The sequence below is a fragment of the Cupressus sempervirens genome, chromosome 10 (assembly GCF_028749045.1).
Source record: "Cupressus sempervirens isolate cs-2001-9-10 chromosome 10, ASM2874904v1, whole genome shotgun sequence".
Lineage (NCBI taxonomy): Eukaryota > Viridiplantae > Streptophyta > Pinopsida > Cupressales > Cupressaceae > Cupressus > Cupressus sempervirens.
This window is the reverse complement of record NC_143127.1, coordinates 183,283,400-183,307,786: the sequence shown is the minus strand read 5'-3', so window position 1 is coordinate 183,307,786 and position 24,387 is coordinate 183,283,400. Positions and strand designations below refer to the sequence as shown.

At 37.0% G+C, this 24,387-nt stretch overlaps 1 pseudogene; it reads left to right on the top strand.

The window, feature by feature from the left end:
* Positions 1-24,387, top strand: part of LOC149533238 (G-type lectin S-receptor-like serine/threonine-protein kinase LECRK2) — a 57,865-nt pseudogene that overhangs the window by 12,904 nt on the left and 20,574 nt on the right.

Genomic DNA, 24,387 nt, shown 5'->3' with positions numbered 1-24,387 from the left:
ATTCGCCAGTAATGTTAACAAGCTAGCTATATTAGTAGTTGCATCAAATATAGGCTTTATGAATATTGAATCTTATAAAAGGTTGGTGAATGAATTTTATTTTATAATATTTAATTAAATGTCAACTTCATTTACCCAAAAAAATAAAAACAAACCCTAACAATAGTTGAGAGATCGCCATTGCATTGGGGATCTTCCTCTGCATTTTGAAAGAGGGAGCTCCCTCGTATAATATAGTTTGATATTCTGGGGTATGCTTTAAACCAGAAAGCAAAGTAGGCAAACTAAGAAAAGTGTGTAGCTATGCCACATATGCAACTAAAATTTTAGCATAAAGAGAACAAATACGAAAACACACAAATCATCCCTTTTGAACTCACAATAAAAAACTAGGAGGATAAACAATAATTTCCCTCAAAGTAATATGGAAAAATTAAGATTCATAGATCCAGTAATTAACATATTCATAATTTGATGATAACAAAGAGAAACAAGAGTAATTGCAAAGACACACAAGACATTGACAAACTAAAGGAAATAAGAATAAACACAAAGATTCTAAGTGATCTACTCTATTTCTTTGATGAAAACTTAGTTCACAAACTTGAAATCCCTATACAAAATATTATTTTTTGAAAGAAAACATACTACTGCTCTCCCTCCTGAAACATAAGAAGCCCTTCTGATCAATTTGCACTCACATTTCACAGCATGAGAGGGATCATAAATATCTACCTCTATAATTTTTCAAATTACATAATTATAGATCTACCCAATTGACCTTTCAGTTTTGTATCTGCTTATTGTAACTGTTTCTTTTTCTAGAATCTTTCATTAAGTTTACCAAGACAAATTTCAAAGTGATTCCCAAAGCACATACTCTTCAACTTAATAATGAGTTAAAAGATTTGAAATGAACTCAAAAGAAACATTATATGTTCCAGCATAAGAATTATAGGTAAATGGTTGTCAGTGTATTGCATTGGATGATCTAATCTAAACATGATTTTCAATAAGCATGCATAAGATATAAACATTTATCTCATTGAACAACCTCCCCAGTTATTATCAAATTGAAACCATGGATATAAAATTTGGAAACTCCCAAATGACTTTTTAATGAACACACTCCCATTAGTGGATGATAGAGCAATTTTATTATCAGTTAAGGCAATCAAAAGCTTAATGGCTACTCGGTCTTAATGGACGAATGGAAACTCAACTTTCATTCCAAGGAAATTTGATATCAACAAGAAAGTGGTTGAGACAAGACTATATAAGCTTCTAACCAAGTATTGGGACAAGGAGGTCACCAAAGATCTCATGAGGAGGGTCATTGTCTCACATATCTAGAAGCACTAATTAGACAATTAATGGTCGAAAATAATAAAGATTTTTCAAGAATGAAGATTCAATTTGAAGTGAATAATGTAGAGAAATACTCAATTTCAACTTTAGCGGAGCAGCAAAAACATGTGAAAATGGGAATGTGGGTTTAGAAGCTTATTTCCCTTGTTCCCATCCAAATTGCTCATGCAGGAAATAATGCAATGGTAGCTCTGAAGGATGGACTTCAAATACCCCCTAATGTTAGTTATGTGGATAATGTATCACTTTTTTACTCTATACACTTTGGGTTCTATGATGCAATCCTCAATAGTTCGAAGGGAAAGATTAAGGTCATTTCTTCCATGGGGAAGCAAAGTAGTGGAAAATCATATTTGTTAAATTATCTATCAGGGTCTCTTCTTGATGTTGTAGGTGACAAGTGCACAGATGGTGTATGGATGACCATTGCAATGGATGAAGATGGAGATGACAACGAGGGAAGGAGCTACTTGAATGTGCTCTTAGATTTTGAGGGACTCGGTAGTTTTGAGATAAGTGAATAGGAAGACATGCTTCTCTCTATTTTCAATGTCACTATTAGAAACATTACAATATTCAACAAAATGGTCATTTCTCTATAACCAACAACTTTTCTTCAATTTTTAATTAAATCGTGGCCTCCTAGAGATAGTGTAATAAGTTGAAGGGAGAGGGGAATTCTGTTTGTATAAAATAGAAAACATGAATGATTTTTTCATTTCTACCATGAAATTTCTTTTGGTATTATAGGATTTTGACTTAGATAAAGACACAGAAGTATCTTTCAGTCGGTTACAGACTCGGAGTGGGATCAATCTACTAAAGCAAGACAAAATGTTATTTAAAGGCCTATTTTACATTGCCATCAAGGATGTGGAAACATTTGATGTAGAACATCTTATGCAAGAGTTTCATTAGAAGATTTCTGAATTATACAACCAATCGCAAGATAATTTCATTTTGAAAATGTACGATGGAAAGGTCGGCATATGCACCGAGTTGTGGTGCCAAAAAGGTGACATGGTTTTTTTTCCCTAATTTCAATAGTGCATGCGCGCTATTTGCGTTATCAAAAAGTTATATATGATGGGTTGCAAACCCACAGCCCATCATTTTTATCTTCATTTTTTGCTATTCCCACAAAGAACAGCGCGTACGCGGGTCAAAAACCCAAGTTTTCACCTTCATTTGCAAATATGCCTCCTTGCCAATAAAATCAAAGACAACAAGCACACCCACGACGACGCAAGTGATATTAATTTCACTTTGCATTGTTTAATATGTTTTTCATATTGTTTTGTAGGTTTTTAATATTGTTTTGTAGGGTTTTTACAAACTTCATTTAGATTTGTTTATTTATTTGGATTTCAATTGATTTTTTATCTGGAAATGTCCATAATCAATCAAAAAATCCATAAGAGCCTCAAAACCCTCAAAACCAAAACCCTCCTCAAGAAGAACAACAAATTCCACAACCCAAACCAATTGCAAGACCTCTACCAGGAACAAAAGAAAATATAATAAATGAAATAGAGAGAGGCAAAATTGAATTAGAAAGACTCATTACTCGATTGAAAGAATTCGGACAAACCAATCTAATGAGGGCTTAATTGGCATCATCCCTCGAATCCATTAACACCCAGATAGCCTCAATTAGTAGCCAGTTAGATATTTGGTAGGTTAAGAGGGATGAAGAAATTATATTTTATGCAAATGAATTGTCATATGAAGATGTTAAAAAAAAAGAAATACCAAAAGGTAGTATATGTGCATTATTTAGAAAACCCGGTGAGCAAAATACTATTAGAGATGGTACTAAATGATTCCCCATCCATTGGTGCATACATGATGCTATTAGAAACAATTTTTGGGATAGATGGTGGATGGTTTTTGATGCCCCTCCTTGCAACAATCACGAGGTCCCCATGTATTTTTTGAAGAAATTATATTGTGAGTTTGTCCTTGGGGAGATCCCCAATTATTTTTATATATTAGACTCCCAGGGTAGGGGTGGGGGGTCATCATTTGAGAGGCTGAGAGCACGTCATTACCCTAATGTAGTTAGGGCACCTGTGGTCAAGCCACAGCGCAAGCATGTGACTATTCCTTCAATTGTGAAGGGACATGTAGAGGCCAGTACTCTGGGGACCATTAATGCTTTGATGCAAACCCTCATCCATTCCATGAGCCCATTAGTTGAGGGGGAGCCTTCTGCGTGTCATGGTCACATGTGCACTTCATGCGGATCCCTATGCACATTTGGCACTCATGCTGGAGATGGTGCAGATGATGGGCTTATCACCGATCAGTTCCTGAATGAGACATTTGGCATTGACACACAGGTAAATTACAATTATAATTTACTAATTTGATCACATTTCATATGTATAGTGAATGATTAATTAATTAGCATCTGTTGACATTGTTCAAAATTCAGGGTCAGAGTGTTGCTGGGCCCAATAGCGATCCTCAAGGCCCATTTTATGTCCCTTCCATGAGTCCTAAGGTATGTATCGATTTATTCATTTTAATTAATATATATATATATATATATATATTTATTTATTTATTTATTTATTTATTACATAATCATATTAACGATTGACAAAAGAAATTATGCATGTGCATCAGTTCTCCACAGGACCCTCAACCTTTACCACAGACTCAGAGCATAGACATCATACGAGCTTCACATAGGTACAATTTTTTCATGTTAATTTAATTCATTTGATTATATTTATTTTATGTTTCATGTTAGATGTAACATGTATTGTATGACATGTAGCTCATGATTTCTGACACACCTCCTCATTTGCGACAGTCTGTTGATAGTGGAGTGGCCGCAGCTGTGGCTAGCTCATAGCCACTAACGAAGGTATGAAATAATTTTCTTCGTTTTAGTTGTTGTTTATAATAGTTAATTTCAAAATTTCTAATGTTAACCTTTGTTTATATATTACTATAGCTTTTATGGTTTTTACACAAGCAGTATTTATGTTAGGCCTACTCTTTTAATTATGGATTGAAACCTTGTTTTTGTTTTACTAAGTGGTAAGGGGTAGTTTTTTTTAATGGTTATCTACTGATAGTAGGTCAGTTTGTTGTTAAAGGGTCAGCCCCCTAGTTTTGGCTACTTTTAATTCAAAAACTAGGAGTGAAGGTAGAAGTGACAGTGAAAGAATTAGATAAAGAAGAACTAGGAGCGTATATTGAAGTTAGAAGTAGAGAAGAAGTAGGAAAATCAAATAAAGGTATGATGACTAAGAGTAGGAGATAATGAAATTAAAAGTAAAGATAGGAATAGAAGATTAGTTTTATTCCAAGTTGATTGCAACTAGGAGTAGGACCTACAAGATGGAAGTTATATGTTTTCTATAAATAATAGTCAAGTTTAAAGATATAATTGGTGATTAGATATACTCACCTTGGTCTAGTAGAGTCATAAGTGCAGGAGAATTTGTGTTTTAAATTAATATTATTCATAGGCCAAAGTCAAATGTTGAACTTGATAATAGAACTAGGCATATCCTTAGGATTCAAAGAGACTATAGTTTTTGGAATCAACACCATCAACTCTCCTTCACTATTTCTTTGGGATGAATGGAACTAGCATAACAAAATTCTACATTCTTTCATTCTCGTCCTCCTCGTCCTCTCATACAAAATAAACTTGGATAAGATAACTTACTAGACTTTTGGATTCATGGCCCTTCTCTCTTCTTTTCATACTCTTATAGCTATGCTAGTGGGATAAATCATTGAGTATTTTCTTATTTTTTTATTTTTTCTCTTTCTTTTCTCAAGTGATCACTTGAGCTTTTGCTATAGCTTTTTCAACACGATGCTTGAGATTGAGACATTTTCTTGAGTGAGGTCTCTTCAACTAGTTGACTTGGAATCTTAGTAAGCTTTAGGATTTTGTTGTTCTTTTATGTATCCTTGCAAATGAATGTAATAGTTAATATTCTTGTTATGGGAGCTTTTGTCCTTCAGCTTGGTGATATTTAATCTCCTTGTAGTTTTCCCAAAATCTTTACCACTTTCTATTTTTTTCTTCTACTTTATTGTGTGCATGAGGTGGACACATGCTTCCAATAAAGTGGGGACTACATGTATCATTTGAAAAAGTAAGAACACTTATTTGGAATTAATTTTAGCCCCATTTTAATATACATTATGGGTTCCTACATTGATTTCACACTCTCCTAACACTCATTGGACCTTCAAATTATTATTTAAGTCCTATATTGATTCATTTTCTTTAAAAACTCAAGGTTACCCTTATCTATAAGTATTCTTCTCTATTTCAACTTCAATCAAATAATTCCTTTCATTTATTGGAACTTATCTTACCATTTATGACATGTATTTTCTCTCTAAACCCAAAAATAAGTTGTTAGATCAAATTTCACATGCTCTAAATATCTTGGACCCATAATCAAAACTTGGGTTGGAATTAGTGGGTATAAGATGACTTTGGTGATATTTACTTGGGTACAATATTTTTGTTGGTGATATGTGTATTTATAAGTGATTATATTTATCGAATTTTTGCAGGGTCTCGTCACGCCTGATCGTCCATGAGCATTTGAGGTGAACTTACAGAGTGACTATTTTTTGGCGGTAAGAAAATAATTGATTTTGTGTGTACATATATTTGATTTCAATGTATAATAAATATTGATTCATATCTACTTTCTTTGTATCAGTTGGAGCTGGAGAAGAGCCTCAACAAGAGGTCGAGTGAGCATGTCAAGAGGGCCCCGTCATCTCCACTATCTCCCTCCACACGATGGTAGAGGACGTTGAGAGACTTGTTTCCTTCCCCTCATGGGAAGGAAAAGATGTAGTTGATCTAGACATGTATATATATAGGCATCAGTGGACATATTCGATACATATTTGATGTATATGACACTATATTTGATGTATGACATTTATTTGATGTATGACATTATTCGACTTATGACATTATTGGTTAATATATATGCTATGTTTGTTCATATACGACATATGATATGATATGTTTGTTCATGTTTGTTCATGTATGACATTAAATTAGATATGTTCATGTATGACATTAAATTAGATATTTTCATGTATGACATTAAATTAGATATGTGCATGTATGAAATTAAATCAATACCTAATCTATTCAAAACTTTGATAGAATATTGATTAACAATAAACTTTATCGTTATTTAAGCATAAGTTAATCATTTGCAATATGTCATCGTCATATGATTTATGATCTTGTTCATGTTTAAAGTTTTCCTTCTCTATCATTTGTTTATCAAGTTTAATTCAATACCTAATTAGTTTGAATTTTTGATACAATAGTAGAGAAAAGATGGATTATTTGCAAAAAAAAGTCATTTTAAAAATAACATAATCACTGATAGTCTTATGTGTTTTCATACATTAATGATTGTAACATAATCACCAATTGATTGGAATGTGTTGTTATTATTCTATAGTAACTAGATTAAGGTAAAAATAAAAGTTTAATAAATAGTTGTGATGTATAAGAAAGAGATATATCTCACATGAGAGGGGGACGAATCTAAGATGACACATAAGATACTTCTAAGAGGGAGCTACACTTGTTGACGAATTTATAATGCATGTTATGGAAAATCATAGAGCATCTTTAAAAGGAAATAAAAGAGTATGACTAGTGGAAGGAACATGTTGTTTTGTAGACTCATATTCAAATTTGGGTGTTGATTTTCTAATGAAGGATTCAAGCACTACAATTTGGTAGTTTTGGCTCATGTTATCCTTGTATCTCACTCTATCTTGTATCTCACTCTATCTTATTCCCCCTGCCCCCCCCCCCCCCCCCCCCCCCCCCCCCCCTCCCCCCTCTTCATATTTTTATTTTTTCCATATCTATGTAGCCATCTATCCTCTTCATCTCCCCCTCACTAATGCAAAGATGTTGAGCAAGAAGTGAGGTTTAAGCACTTTCTTGTTCCTAATCTACCAAACTAAACTTGTGGCCTTCTTAATATCTCACTCCTTTAGGATATCATTTTTTGTGGCCTATCTAAAGTGATAGGGTCATTTGTGAACTCCTCCAAGGTGAGTATTTATCCAATCAAGATCTTGCACCTTTTTGTTTTAGGGACAATAGCCCTATTCCAAGCCAATAATTGTAACTCTTCACCAATGGCTTCACCAACCCCAAGTTTCTATTGGGACAACTTCCTTATGTTGAATTGATTGAGAATCAACTCTTGGTTTAACCCTCCAATTGTCATACAGTACAAAATATTGACTATCATAGAATTCTTTGTAGGTCTCCTAATCTGATTTTTTGGACTTAAATTCCTCTTAGGTTGAAATCTAACTATTCTATGGGTAGATTCAGACCCCCTTTGGAAATTTATTTAAGACTCCAAAGCCTAGATTCCCAATTCCATTCCTGTAGCACCTAACCCATGTAAAGTACATAGACCTAATAAGGTCACACTAGGTTTGGTTTTCAAATTAACTACTAGATAATTGGTGCATGAATTGCTGCATGGCCTCAGACCTCCTCTATTCACCAATATTTATCATCTTCAAATTATGATGAAACACAATAATGTTTCCACTTTTTTTCTATTATATATTCCCCCTTATGAAAATACTCATAGAACTAATAAACCATTCATCTCCTCCTTGCAACACTTCTCTACTTCATGTCTTTGCTTGACTCATATCTTAACTATAACACTTCTCTCCCTGAGTAGCATTCGCCAATAGTTCATTTATCCCCCTTTGACTCATATCTTCTATTTTTACATCACTACCTTTGATATAAGTCCATTTAGTATTTTATCTTCATTAACAATTTATCAATGTTTCAAACTAAATTTCCAATGTTGTTAACTAAATTTCCCCTTTTCTTAACATCTTTAAAGTTATTCAATATTGATTATCCATTGTCACATAGGAATAGGATGAGGTTGGGGATAGGGTTTACTTGGCCACCCGAAGCTAATAGAGTAGACAATTCGATCCCACGACGAAAGGTAAGAGAGATTTGGCAGTTGGCAACTTTGTACTAGCCAACACTACAAGTTTCAGCATCACCCGAGATGGCATTGTAAAATGAAAATGGAATGTGATCTCCAAAAAGACAGAGACGTTATTGTAGGTCTCTACAACATGGTGTTTTAGGAACTAGAATCACATCCATACCTCACACAAGCTTCGAGATATGCCCCGTTAGAGATCGTAGCCCTATGGGATTTAGTGACCCTTAGGGACATTCCAGTTCGGCATGCTTGAGAATGTTTGAGCACTAAAGGGGATAGGATGAGGTTGAGGATAGGGTTTACCCAGCCACCCAAAGCTAATAGAGAAAATAGTTTGATCCCACAACGAAAGCTGAGAGAGATTTGGCAGTTTGCAACTTTGTACTAGCCAACACTGCAAGTTTCAGCATCACCCGAGATGGCGTTGTAAAATAAAAATAGAATGTGATCTCCAAAAAGAGAGAGAGATGTTATTGTAGGTCTCTACAACACAATCTTGTAGGAACTAGAATCACATCCATACCTCACACGAGCTCCGAGATATGCCCCGTCAAAGATTGCAGCCCTATGGGATTTAGTGACCCTTGGGGACATTCTGGTTTGGTGTGCTCGAGAATGTTCGAGCACTAAAGGGGATAGGATGAGGTTGAGGATAGGTTTTACCTAGCCACTCGTAGCTAACAGAGTAGATAGTTTGATCCCACGATGAAAGGTGAGAGAGATTTGGCAATTTGCAACTTTGTACTAGCTAACACTGCAAGTTTCAGCATCACCCGAGATGGCATTGTAAAATGAAAATGGAATGTGATCTCCAAAAAGTGAGAGATGTTATTGTAGGCCTCTACAACATGGTCCTGTAGGAACTAGAATCACATCCATACCTCACACGAGCTCCGAGATATGCCCTGTCAAAGATCGCAGCCTTATGGGATTTAGTGACCCTTTGGGACATTTCGGTTCGGCATGCCCGAGAATGTTCAAGCACTGAAGGGGATAGGACAAGGTTGAGGATAGGGTTTACCCAGCCATCCAAAGCTAATGGAGTAGACAGTTTGATCCCACGATGAAAGGTGAGAGAGATTTGGCAGTTTGCAACTTTGTACTAGCCAACACTACAAGTTTCAGCATCACCCAAGATGGCATTATAAAATGAAAAGGGAATGTTATCTCCAAAAAGTGAGAGAGGTTATTGTAGGCCTCTACAAAATAGTTCTGTAGGAACTAGAATTGCATCCATACCTCGCATGAGCTCTGAGATATGCCCCGTCAAAGATCGCAACCCTATGGGATTTAGTGACCCTTGGGGACATTCCAGTTCGGCGTGCCCGAGAACGTTTGAGCACTGAAGGGGATAGAGAGAGGTTGAGGATAGGGTTTACTTGGATAGCTAGAGCTAACGGTGCAGATAATTTGATCCCACGACAAAAGGTGAGAGAGATTTGGTAGTTTGCAACTTTGTACTAGCTAACACTACAAGTTTCAGCATCACCCGAGATGGCATTGTAAAATGAAAACAGAATGTGATCTCCAAAAAGTGAGAGAGGTTATTGTAGGCCTCTACAACATGGTCTTGTAGGAACTAGAATCACATCCATACCTCACACAAGCTCTGAGATATGCCCCATCAAAGATCGCAGCCCTATGGGATTTAGTGACCCTTGGGGACATTCCAGTTCGGCGTGCTCAAGAACGTTCAAGCACTGAAGGGGATAGGATGAGGTTGAGGATAGAGTTTACCTAGCCACCTAGAGCTAATAGAGTAGACAGTTCGATCCCACGACGAAAGGTGAGAGAGATTTGGCAATTTGCAACTTTGTACTAGCCAACACTGCAAGTTTCAGCATCACCCGAGATGGCGTTGTAAAATGAAAATGGAATGTGATCTCCAAAAAGTGAGAGAGGTTATTATAGGCCTCTGAAACATGGTCTTGTAGGAACTAAAATCACATCCATACCTCGCATGAGCTCCGAGATATGCCCTGTCAAAGATCACAGCCCTGTGGCATTTAGTGACCCTTAGGGACATTCTGGTTCGGCGTGCCCGAGAATGTTCAAGCACTGAAGGGGATAGGATGAGGTTGAGGATAGGGTTTAAATAGCCACCTAGAGCTAATAGAGAAGATAGTTCGATCCCACGATGAAAGGTGAGAGAGATTTGGCAATTTGCAACTTTGTACTAGCCAACACTGCAAGTTTTAGCATCACCCGAGATGGTGTTGTAAAATGAAAATGAAATGTGATCTCCAAAAAGTGAGAGAGGTTATTGTAGGCCTCTACAACACGGTCTTGTAAGAATTGGAATTGCATCAATACCTCGCACGAGCTCTGAGATATGCCCCATCAAAGATCGCAGGCCTATGGCATTTAGTGACCCTTGGGGACATTCTGGTTTGGCATGCCCAAGAATGTTTGAGCACTAAAGGGGATAGGAGGAGGTTGAGACTAGGGTTTACCTGACCATCCAAAGCTAACAGAGTAGACAGTTCGATCCCATGACAAAAGGTGAGAGAGATTTGGTAGTTTGTAACTTTGTACTAGCCAATACTGCAAGTTTCAGCATCACCCGAGATGGCATTGTAAAATGAAAATGGAATGTGATCTCCAAAAAGTGAGAAAGGTTATTGTAGACCTCTGCAACACAGTCCTATAGAAATAAGAATTACATCCATACCTTGCACGAGCTCCAAGATATGCCTCGTCAAAGATTGCATCCCTGTGACATTTAGTGACCCTTAGGGACATTCCAGTTCGGCGTGCCCGAGAACATTCGAGCATTGAAGTGGACAGGAGGAGGTCGAGGATAAGGTTTACCTGGCCACCTAGAGCTAATAGAGCAAACAGTTCGATCCCATGACGAAAGGTGAGAGAGATTTGGGAGTTTGCAACTTTGTACTAGCCAACACTGCAAGTTTCAGCATCAGTCCAGATGGCGTTGTAAAATGAAAATGAAATGTGATATCCAAAAAGAAAGAGAGTTTATTGTAGGCCTCTACAAAATGGTCCTGTAGGAACTAGAATCACATCCATACCTCGCATGAGCTCCGAGATGTACCCTATCAAAGATCACAGCCCTATGGCATTTAGTGACCCTTGGGGACATTCTGGTTCGGCATACCCGAGAATGTTTGAGCGCTGAAGTGGATAGGACGAGGTTGAGGATAGGGTTTACCCAACCACTCAGAGCTAACGAAGAAGACAGTTTGATCCCATGACCTTTTTTCCACTAAGTTGCAAATTTGAGCAACTTTTACAACTTTCAACAATGCAACTTTGCACAAAAAGTGCAATTTTTATATTTTTCACTTGATTCCAATTCTATGAATTAGAAAAGGTTCAGCAATAGTAAAACCTCAAAGGAGTATACGAATATAGAAAATTTTATGGTTATTTCCTAAAAGTTGCTAAATTGTTGAAAAAGTTGCTAATGCAAGTTTGCAATTTTTGCATTGACAACATTTGGGTGAATTATGCATTTTGGCTTGGAGGTATGGAAACTGAAAGATGTTGATGGGAACATGTTAGATAGGGTAGAAAAAACCTATTAAAGCCTAAAAACATCTTAGAGTTGATTTTTTGTAGGATTTTCCCATCAGGACCTAGAAGGGTCACTTGGCACATTGTTACAAATTTTCTCATTTTGGGTCATTACTTGGGTCCATCACCCTATCCTTTGCATTAGGATTGATTCTAGGTTAGGGGTGGATAGAAAAGACCTATAAAGGTATTAAATAATGTAATAAGGCTATCGAAGCCTCTAAAAGATGTAAAAGGCACTAAAAGTGCAATATTTTGTAAAATATAAGCCAAAATGGGCTTAATCAAGTCATGTAAAGGGTCCAAAGGGAGGTTTCATTTGGTTTTGAGAGTCTAAATGAGTTTAAAACCTCATTCCCATGTGTGGGAGACAAGTTTGGGTAGTCGAAATTGATTGCTTCAAAGGTGGATTTAGTGTTTTCTCTAAACAAGAGTTTCATTTTACATTGGAAGTCATCTAATATAACCAAAGTGAAGGTGTTTGAACCATTTTGGAATTCTAGAGACATTGCAAAGTAAGATTTCTAGAAAGCCCTAGGGTAAAGGGGCTAGAAAGGAGGGTTTTGTAAAAACCATTGTAAATTTGATCACGAGACCAAAAAAATAAAAGAATCCTTGCATTTGAGTCATCTCTTAAGACTTTTTTGGGTCATCAGAGTTCCAAAAGTCAATGGATTGTGAGTTTCTTTGTAAATGGCCTTGAACTAGGCCTAGTTGACAAACTGAAATAGCCAATTTTGAGTCTTTATAATAGTTGGTATGTACTAGGTGTATGGTGCATGGTAATCTAGCTTTTTGGTGTTGTCAGTTTTGATTGTTTTAGAAAATCAGTTTCAGTTTGGTATTGGAAATAGTTTGGAGTTGGAGGACAAATGATGGGGAGGATCTTGAACAAGGTTCTAGCCTCAACTAGTAGAACTCACTCCAGGCTTTCTCCTAGCCTCTTAGGGTATTTCTCCTATACCCTATTCCAAGGGAATCTTCTCTCTATTCCCTTATTACACTAATCCTCACCAATCAACTCAAAACTCTATTTCACCATGGGGTCTCCCTAGTGCTCTCATTGCACTGTTCTTCACAACTGGCTTCCAACAGTGCATTCTTGGCTATATTGAATTCCAAGGCTTGTATTAGGTCTCATTCAATAGTTTTTAGGATCACTAAGTGGATTGGAGTATTGGGTTTCCAATCAATTTGCAAATTGCATAGTTAAAAGAGCTACTAGGACTAATAACAAATTAGGCCTCCAAAACTTATTTTTGGCTTATATCTCCTCAAACCCTTAAGAAGAACTCAAAAAAAAATTATGATTTTGGTACCCTTTTGGCTCCCCTTGAAGATTTTTTAGGTCTTCAACACCTAGGTCATCCGTACAAGGGATTCCCAAAAATATGCCTATTTAAAAGGGTTTCTTGTTTGTATGAACATGAATATAGAGGGTTTTTCCTTCCACCACTCAAATGGACTCTAAATGACTAATCTTTTGGAATTAATTTTCTTCACTCACCACTCTTGCTTTCCATGAATTTGTATTGCACCCAACTGATAGGGAGAGAAGGGATGAATCAATCACTGATTCATGTTTTCAGTCTACCTCTAAGACTTAGGGTGTCCTCCAAGATCACCACATGGATTTATAGGATCTTTTTCAAGCAAATATCCCCCAATCCTAAACCCTTCTCAACTATCTTGAGAAGTTTTCACTTCTTGCTACGTGCTAGGCTGCTATTCTCAATGAAGATCATTGAAAACCTTCAATCAAACTAGGTCTTCTTGACCACTCTTACCAACCACTTGTAGTATCATGGAAGGAGTCTGAAACCCTTGCAATGTACTCCTTTATCATGTCAAAATAGGTTTCTGAAGCCTTCTTCTTTATTGATTTCACCAAATTGCTCCAAAATAGAGCTACAAGGAATCAAAGGACAACCTGTTGTCCTATCTTGTTTGTTGGCCAAATGGATTGGTGGAGCACTATCATTTCACCCAAAGAATCTCCTTTCACTCTTTTTCCAACCTCCTTTAGCAGCCTACAATAGAATCCACAATCTTGCAATGTAAAATGCTTATTTATGCAACTCTTCCCTAATCGGGCTTGCTTTGGCTCGCCTAGGGAAAGAGATTAAAAATGCTTGCCAGCATTTTGAAGGCCCTACTTTTTCCTGCATATAGTACATTGAGTGTACTCACTATCCCCAAAAGTTCATACAATTCCTATGGTGGGATAGTGAGTTATCTCATTTTCTTTACAAAGTGTTGTAAACTGGACATCAAACTACCTAAAAACAAAAGATTTTTATAACTACAAACGAAATGCTTTCAAGCCAAAATTCCTAAATAAAAATTATTCTAAATCATTCCATCTAACATTATATCAGGTACATCATGCAAAAACAATGAAGGAAAACCTCAAAACTGAGAAAATCTAGTCTTTTTGCTCTCAAAATGCATGCTACAGCACTTGTTTTTTTCAAAATGACAACTTCTTCCTCACTTTAGGGTTTGGGAAGTCATTTATACTTCCTCCTAGGTCTTGTCCTCCCCTCCTAATGTTTTTCATCAGCCTCTTTATTTTTTCAAGAAAAAAACTCCAATTTCTAGCAAAGGACAACATTTTTTTCAAAAATTACAAAATTGCAATAAAGCAACTTTTGCAATTTTTCTTGCTTACATGCCTTTTTACACTTCCAACTTGTCAAATAGGTCACCCCTTAGAAATTTCATGGTAGAGACCTTTTCATAAGTTAGTTACTCATCACTTAATCTACCCATTACCCCATGGTAAGGTATACCTTGCCTTTTAGGCCATTTTGCACTCTACCTAGGACATTTTGACTTCCTCCACCCCAACTACCACACTTAGGAAGAAGTCAATAGTAGGAAGAAGAAGTTCTCAACTACTAGCCCATTTTTTAACATGGTTACTAAGAGAAAGTACAAACCTAATGTGGAAGGTAAGAATTATTGTTTTGGTAGGAAGTATAATAAAAAAATAAGAGAATTGACAAGTAAAGTTGATATAGTAAATGGGAGATAGTTCACCATCTAGGAGAGTTGTAACAAAAGCTATAAAGGAATATCATATCATATAATATTAAAGGATTGAATGCTCCTCATAAGAATGATACTTTTTGGAATGTGGTTTGGTAGCATAAATAGGATGTGATTTTGGTGCAAGAAACTAAGATGACTAGAGATAAAGGGGAAATGCTTTCTTTCTTCAAAATGGAAATTATTGGTTTGTAGGTGATATTTTCCTATATAATATGTCATGTATGTTCAAGGAAAGGTGAAGTAACCTTTTTTTGAATTTGGAAGTGGTTGGAGAAGGCACTTTGAGAAAGCCCTAGTTTTGAAGGGTAATTAGGCCTATTTTGTTGAATCCATAGTGTTGGATCAGATAGTTGGTCCAAAGGAACTACAAATGAGATTGCTATATGTTGTCATACTCCAATAGTAGTACTTGTAACTATAATTTACTTTTATGGGGTTTGGGAGAAATTGGTGAAAATAAGGAATTACCTAATTCATAGTGATACTAAGATCAAGCCTAGATAATGTCCAAGTAAGGGGTTTTGAATAAACCTATTAAAGATATGCATTTAGACTATTGGAAAAACCTAATTGAGATATTTGAAGACCTTAGAAAGAGTTGGGAAAATCCAATAAATTTGGTAACCCAATTTGAACATTTGGAGGGACCCTTGTGGAGAAGGGTAGGTATTTAGTTTAATGGTTTGAATCTATTCTTGAAACAAGTCATTTGCTGAATGTTTATTACTTCTTGGGGATCTAGTTTGACTCCTCAAATCATTGGCATCAAATCTAGTAGATCTATTGAGGGGTGCAAAATTAGTTACTCGTGTTGTAGATTGTTATATTGAGAAGATGCCTCCATATATATACATATATATATATAGAAGGAGATACAAGAGCTTATATAAGCTACTAAAATAATGGATAGAGAGTTGAGGAAACAAAGAGACTAAGATGCAATAAGGTAAAGAGAACAGAGACAAGTAAGCAAGTAAAATGCAACCATCTTGGAAATCTCTGAAGCTTTGGAAAGGATTCCTATGAGGGATGTGCATGAAGAACAAGAAAGTGATGCTTAAGCACTTGAGAATACTCATGGAGAGGATGGAGGGGACTTAGATCTTGAAGAAAGAAGGGTGATAAGGTTGTCGAAGATATTTCAATGTGGTAGAAGAAAGACAATAATTGATTTCCATATCTATCATGGCAAGATAGATAGTGAAGAGGTTTTGGGGTTGATAGATTCCCAAGAGAACTATTATAATTATGGAGATATAAGTGAAGTAAACTAAGGTAAAGCTATACAAAACATAGCTAAGAGGGACAACATTAACATGGTGGAGTAGTGCAATGGAAAAGAGGTTTTGTACGGGTGGAACAAACATGACCAAATGGTGAAGGATGTGCCTCTTCCATCAAATTATACAATCCAAAAATAGAGGATAAGGAATAACTTGAAAGAAAAGGAGATGGGTTTGATGACCTGCATAGAGGAATTTCACAAGTTGAGCATAAGAGGTGGATTAGAGCATAAAGATGAAAATGTTGCAAGGTATCTTAATGGGCTCATATAAAACTTGCAAAATGGGATTACCTTGATTTTTCCTAAGATTCTTAGAGATAGTTTCCAATTGGCTATAAGTGCATAAGATATGGTCAATAGGAAGAAAGAGAGACAAGAAGGTGGTAGAGGAAATGCAAACAAAGGAAGGGAAAGAAAAACCAATAATATAGGAATTCGACAAGGAAGAAATGACAAGGGTAATGAATCTTTTTTTCTTATCAAAGAGAAGGCTATAGAGTTGGAGGAAGATATTGTTTAGGTAGAGGAACATGGATGTTTATAGGAAGGGTAGGGAACACATCAATTAAGTTTCAATTAAATGATCAAGGTGAAAGGAAGATTAAGAAGAGGGTCAAGAAGTTAGAGCATATAGAGGTTCAGATCCTTATGTTTAACTAATTTTAGAGACTAAAGGATAAATGTTGATTTTTATAAGGGGAAAACAAAAAAAGTGAAACCAAAGCTATTAATTTTTAGAGCACAATATAAGAGTCAAGATAAGTTGTGAATGACAAGAATTCATCTAGGTTCCAATGATAGTTTAGTTTCATATGAAATGGTGAACAATTTATATTTGGAATGGTCACCACACAATAGGCCATATAGATCATCACATGTAAGTAGTGATAATTTTCTTAAAAGATAGATGACTATAAGGTGACTATCCTGAATTGAATGACATCTCTAGGAATTGATTGGACTCTAGTTCTATATGATTGTGCTCTACTTTAAACAAATGGAAGTTTTGAGCATTGTAAATCTATTTCAAGTGATTAGAATGTGACTTCCCAGAAGTATGTACTTATAACTATTTTAAACTATGTCAAACTCTTCATGAAAGCTATGACCCAAATGCATTACCATTGTGTTGAATCTTCTAATATACATCTCCATTAAAATATGTTTGCTGGTGTAAACCTCTGAAGAATAGTTGGTATTAGGAATGTCACCAATTAATGCTACAAACCTTAGTATTGACATAATTTAACCATATTGCGGGTTGAATTCAATTGGGTTTGGAAATAAGTTATTATTAACATGTGTATGAACTGCTAGAGCAATTCTAAATATAGTAGATAATAGCCTTCCATTTTTGATATTGAGGGATAATGTATGCACATGCTATAACAAAACTAGAGGATCATATTATATGCAAATTGAAATTTCTATTTGTCATTCAAAGCATAGTAAAAAATTTATTCTAGGAAGTCTATGCTAAAAACTATAGTGTACAAACAACCATTACTTCATAAATCACTTCAACTCAATAATTACATTGTACAAACAACCTCATCATATGTCACTTGAACAAACTGATCATGTTACAATAGTATTAACCTCATGGAATACACATGGGATGAATTTACATAATCAATTATTAACCCTTTCCAACATGCCAACTTTATGATAATAATGAGTCAAATTCCAACAAATTGGAATCCTTAGAGAGAACTATAAAAGGTACTTGAACAAAGAACACTAATAAATATTGAGGATGTGAATTGATAATACCATTTTGCAGATGATTTTGGCATCTCACCCTTTATCGCTTGTGCATCAACTTTATTAGCCCTCTTCTTTGGTGACCTACAAATGAAGAATTAGCACAGTAAAAAATCTAAGATAAGATTAAAAAAAAGGGTCCTATTAAAGAATCTAATATAAATTCAAATAATGTATCTAGATTCTAAACAAATAAAAATTAAATCTCATCACTTACACATCATAACAATACGGTCCACCATAGTCATGTGATAGTCTTGGGAAAGAGGTTGTAACATTGTATTTGGATCCAACTGATCACTTTTTATCTCTCTCCCTCTCTCCCTATTCAATCTAATGAGCCAACTAGATCTGCTTGACATTTTAATGTCTCAAGTATTGCCTCATGGTCTAACTTGCAAACTTTCCAAAGAATCTTATTATGTGGTTTTCCACCATATTTTATCAAGTGGACATTTGATGCGACAACAAGGTTTGAATAATGAAGAGTCTTCCTCTCTGTTTGTCAATCCTCGAATAACCACAAATTAGGATTTTTAATAGGATATCCTCTAAGCCATGTGCCTGTTACAACCACCACACCGACATGTTACTCCAAACCTTCACCATTTATAACCGAGTGATCCAATTTTTGTTCGGCTTCAACACAACGACACAAATAATAATCTGTCCCTTCTTCATTGTCTTCAGGTGCAATAACAGCAAAAACATGGCCTGTAATGACAAATGTACAAAATGCGACCATTAATTCAAAAAATACTTGGGTAAAAGTTATAAAGTTACATATTGAAATTACAAAGATATATATATATATATATTACCAAGTTGCACTAGATCTGACAAGCGGTCAAAGTCAATAGACGAATCCATCTCTACCATTTCCAGTGCTTGTGGGGGATGATAGGTGTCAATTGGGTCCAACTCCTGTGTATCCCATTTGTCCACCCATTTAGCTGACTCACAGTCATCCCAATTTTCCTTTGCACATGATGGACAATAGCATGCCATTTTTCGTGTGTGGATACTCCATGACCCTACATCAAAGCTTCTAAAAGAGTGTAACTCACTAGATCCTGTTAGTGTGCAACAATCTTAATATAGTGCAATGTTAGTATTATCTATCAACCAAAACAATCTACGAACTGTAGACTCACCTTCCTTACCTGGACCCATTGTAGTGTTACACCATTGGACGATGGATTTTGCATCTATCAATTTTTCTCCATCTTTGTACTTTAGTTCTTCACGAGCCAAGGCTCTTTTAGTGCATGCGCCTGCACCATCGTGCTCTCCCTTACCATGACCAGCCTTTGTGAAATTCCACATCTATTGAATTCTACACAACCTGTGCATCTTGCTCAACCAATAAAACATTCGTGCATTCTTTAATTGAGATGCACAATTTTCTAACCAAATAATGTGCTAACGATATGATATGCCCCTGTTAGCCAAATCTCCATAAAATAGTTGAAAACAACCATGTACAAACTCTGTAGAATGTGATCAATCATCGCTGATGTAAAAATGGTACTCCCTCAAAATCTTCCTATCATCCTTTGTACTTGTGGGTGAATGCATGAATGCTATGTGAACAAATATGGAAACCTATTGAGATGTATAATACTTTTCTTGCACCTCATTTTGTGGTTGTAGTGTGTAGTTCTCTGCAAAATCTACAACCGAAACAATGGTATCCAATGGAAACATATCTTTGCACAACTTGAATTACAAATCCAACCATCGAGCTCTATGGGTATGCCTTGCATACTCGTAAATAATATTTTCACAAAAAAGCTTCATGAACTCATACACTGGAATCTTTTCAATGACTAGATCACATCTTTTACCATGTTTTCCATCTTTTAGAGCATATTTCACTGTCTTGAATTTTTCGTAATCTACTATTTCATTTTCAATTGCATGCGTATTATCCATATGTTGAGAAGTTGATAAAAGTTGTAAAGAACCACAAAATAAGCACATACCATCCAAGCATGATGTCTTGTAAAAATTTTGATTGTCCCCTATTTCACATAAAATGTTGGATATGAATTCTCTCGAAGATCTTGGTGGCTCTTTTATGTCACAATCCTGCAAAACAAACTGAGAATGCAAAACTATGCATATATGCCTAAAAACATCAAAATGGTTAGAAAATTCAATATGTATCCTACAACAACAAGTTGTGCATTTGTGATTTATCTTCACATAAAAAATTTTACCCATCTCAAAAAATCTTTGACTTATTCGAATTTGAGGATACATACCAATAAATTTTGCAAAAAATTGTGTCTCAATTGAGTCCAAAAAAGTTTCGCATGTGGCTCATGATTTCAGCTACCAATCCTCCTTCTTACAACATCTCTTTGATTAGGAGAAACATGTGTATTATTTTTCCAAAAATCTTCAATCAATGATTTCAAGGCTTCACTAATTTCTTTATCCTTTTGCAGTATTCTACTGCTAAATGTCCATAACTCATTTTTTGTTGGATCTTCTAATCTCTCACGCCTTAGCATGGCTCTCCTTAGGGTACCTCTACCAATTTTTAATGTTTTGCTTGTCTTTCTCATGAGTCAAGCTTTCTTCATTTGACTACTTACTATTGTCAATGTGAGTACTCGTCTTGTGATATTACTATCTTTGGTGCATGATTTAGAACCCACTTTGTCATAAGCACTCATTAGATTCTTTACAATATTTCTTTCATTTGAATCATCCATCATTCTTAGCCCAAGAATCTTCATGATAGGCCTAAATTTCAAATTTCTCATCATTTCAACAAATAATTGACATTGACCTGTAATATTTAATTCTTCAAAAAATAATCTCCACATACTATTAACTTTTCTTTGATAAGTACGCTTGCTAATCTTGTCAAGCATTGATTTCAAAATGTTAGTATCAATATCAATCAAATATTTTGGTCTTCTAAAATGAATTCTAGAAGGTGTTCTAATCTCTTCAATTCTCTTTAACATTTTGAACATCAATATAAGGTTGAGTGTATTGTGTACCTTGAACCGAAGATGATGTGCCTTGGCAATAAGATGTAAAAGATGGAATATCACCTACTTGATGTGTTGATGTTGTGCTTTCAACATGACATGATGGAGTGTGTATATCGTCAAATCTACAAATCAGTGTCTCTTCTACATGAGAGGATGATATGCCTTCAACATTGGAAGATGGTACTCCAACATTGGAAGATAGTGTAGTGGACGATATGACTCCAACATTGGAGGATGGTGTAGCTTCACAATTCAATTGTCTTCTTGAGCGTAACAATCTCATTCGTTCTCTTTGTCTTTCTAATTCTTCCTCTTTGTTTCTTTGTACTGGTGGTTCTTGATCCTCTTCGAAAGTCAATTCTTCAGTATTGCTTTGTAATTTTCTTTGTTCACGTAGTAATTTCATTTTAGCTCTTTTAATTGCCAAATCTCTCTCCCTATCTGCATTTGTTTAAATCTTTGGTTTCTTCCTTGGCATGATGATGATTTCTACATGTCAAATTATTCAAACATCCGAATTACTTAAAATGTGTAAATTAAAAATTATTCAATTACATATAAAAATTATAATTATTTGAATGAATACACAATATATATCAAACAACTTGTCAAATTTCTAACCATTCCGAAATAACATTTCATTCAAACATACAATTTTCAATGAATTCACTATATATTAAATAATATGTCAAATTATAATCAAATTTGTATCTAGATATTGACAAAAAATATATAAAATGGATTTTACTAACCTTTTCTATACAAGAAATATTCAAAAATTCTTCAAATCACGTATCCAATGATTGAATTTGGTGTTTGCTACCTTCCAAAAGTGTTGAAATAGTGTTTCCTATGTTGAAACCCATGATTTCTATTGGAATAACAGACCAAAAGGAAGAACTGGATGAAATGGGCCCCAAGGTTAGTTTTTTACCATTTTTAGGTGATTTGAGATACTGCATACGCACTATAGCACATATGCCCTATAAAGTGCATACGCACTATAGTGCATACGCACTATGTGAAATCACATCACTCCCCATCCTCCCTACTCCCCATCCTTCCTACTCTTCTCCCATCCCTTCCCTCTCTCTCTTCATACTCTCTCTCCCCTCTCCCATCCTTTACAATCTCTCACTCTCCCTCTCTTGCCCTCTCTCCTCTCCCATCCTCGATTCTTTAGATCTCTCACACACACTCTTATCCCCCCTATCTCTCTCCCTCTCCCTCTCCTACCACCTACTTTCTCTCCCCCCTCCCCTACTCTCTCTCTCCTCCCCCATCCCCTAATTTGTCTCTCTTACACACATTCCCATTCCCCCTATCTCTCTCCCTCTCCCTCTCCCTCTCCCTCTCCTACTACCTACTATCTCTCTCTCCGTCTCTACTCTCTCTCTCTCCCATCTTGGATGAGCTCTCTCTACCACCACCTAATCACTCTCACACTCTCTCCCATTCCCTACTCTGTCTCTCTTACACACACACTCCCATTCCCCCTCTTTCTCTCCCTCTCCCACACCCTCTCCCACTGCCTACTTTCTCTCTCTCGTCCCCTGCTCTCTCTCTCCTCTCCCATCCCCTACTCTCCCACACTCACACTCTCTTCCATCCCCTACTCTATCTCTCTCTCACACACACACTCCCATCCCCCCTCTCTCTCTCCCTCTCCCACTACCTAATTTCTCTCCCCCATCCCCTACTCTCTCACACTCACACTCTCTTCCATCCCCTTCTCTGTCTCTCTCACATACACACTCGCATCCTCCCTCTCTCTTTCCCTCTCCCACCGCCTACTTTCTCTCCCCCATCCCCTACTCGCTCTCTCCTCTCCCATCCCCTACTCTCTCATACTCACACTCTCTCCCATCCCCTACTCTGTCTCTCTCACACACACTCCCATCCCCCTCTCTCTTTCCCTCTCCCACTGCCTACTTTCTCTCCCCCATCGTCGTACTCTCTCTTTGCCACTCCCTACTCTCACACTCTCTCCCATCCCCTACTCTCTCTCTTTCATAGATACACACACTCTTATCCCCCCACTCTCTCCCTCTCCCTCTCCCACTCCCTCTCCTACAGCCTACTATCTCTCTCTCTCTCAAGTTCTCTTTCTTCCTCTCTGCTCTCTCTCTCTCCCATCCCTTTCTCTCACTCTCACTCCCATCCCTTACTACCACTCTCTCTGTCCCATCCCCTAATCTCTCTCATGCTCTCTCATCTCGTAATCTCACTCTCTCTCTCTCTCTCCCATCTTGTACGAGTTCTCTTTGCCACCACCTACTCTCTCTCACACTCTCTCCCATCCCCTACTCTATCTCTCTTACATGCACACTCCCATCCTCCCTCTCTCTCTCTCCTCTCCCATTCCCTACTCTCTAGATTTGTCACACACTCCCATCCCCCCTCTCTCTCCCTCTCCCACTCCCTCTTGCACTGCCTACTATCTCTCTCTCTCTCATACTCTCTCTCCTTCTCTACTTTCTCTCTCCCATCCCCTACTCTCACTCTCTCTCTTCCATCCCCTACTCCCTCTCACACTCTCTCCCATCCCCTACTCTCTCTCTCTCTCGCCCCCATCCCATACGAGCTCTCTCTGCCACCTCCTACTTTCTCTCAAACTCTCACACTCTCTCCCATCCCTTACTCTATCTCTCATATAAATAAATACACATTCCCATTCCCCCCCCCCTCTCTCTCTTGCAGTCCTTGTCCCACTACCTACTCTCTCCTGTCCCCTACTCTATCTCTCTTACACACTTCCATTCCACCTCTCTCTCCCTCCCACTCCCTCTCCCACTGCCTACTATCTCTCTCTATCACACTCTCTCCCCCTCTCTCCCATCCCTCTGCCATTTCCTACTCTCTCTATATCCCTCTGCCATTTCCTACTCTCTCTATATCTCTCTCCCTTCTCTCATTCTATACTCTCTCTCTCTTTCACACACACACACACCCATCCCCCTCTCTCCTCTTCCATCCCCTACTTTTTCTCTTACTCTCTCTCCCTCTCCCACTCCCTCTCCCATTGTCTATACTCTCTCTTTCTCCCCCTCTCTACTCTCTCTTACATTTTCACACTCTCTCCTATCCCCTACTCTCTCTCTCTCTTTCTCTCTTACACACATTTCTATCCTCCCTTTCTCTCCCTCTCCCACTCCCTCTCCCATCGGCTACTCTCTCTTCCATCCCCTACTCTCTCTCTCAAGCTACTTTGTCTTCCCCCTCTCCCATTCCATACTCTCTCTCTTTCACGCACATGCACTCCTATCCTCCTCTCTCTCACTCTTCCTCTCCCACTCTGTCTCCCATCGCCTACTCTCTCTCTCCCCTATCCCCTACTCTTAATCTC